General features: G+C 33.6%; 1 protein-coding gene across 1 annotated transcript in view; it reads right to left on the bottom strand.

Annotated features, from left to right (window-relative positions):
• LOC119591261 (mediator of RNA polymerase II transcription subunit 22-like) overlaps positions 1-214 on the bottom strand; it is a 5,626-nt gene that overhangs the window by 663 nt on the left and 4,749 nt on the right. The window lies entirely within an intron of this gene.

Here is a 214-nt window from a genome sequence, read left to right as displayed (position 1 = left end):
TAATCCTCCAATTAAGCTTAACTGGCAACAGTCTGAACAATTTCAGACTACTTCCCATGTTAATGTCCACTAATGAGCATTATATCAACAGAATTCATTGCTTACTTGCACATGTGAAACATTTCTAACAGTGAATTTAGCTTAATGATTAACAGAAAGTTACACTAAATCTGCCTGCACATGTATGCAACTATAAGCACTTATATAAAGCATC

Source organism: Penaeus monodon, chromosome 28 (genome assembly GCF_015228065.2).
Source record: "Penaeus monodon isolate SGIC_2016 chromosome 28, NSTDA_Pmon_1, whole genome shotgun sequence".
Lineage (NCBI taxonomy): Eukaryota > Metazoa > Arthropoda > Malacostraca > Decapoda > Penaeidae > Penaeus > Penaeus monodon.
This window is presented reverse-complemented; position numbering and strand designations above follow the sequence as displayed.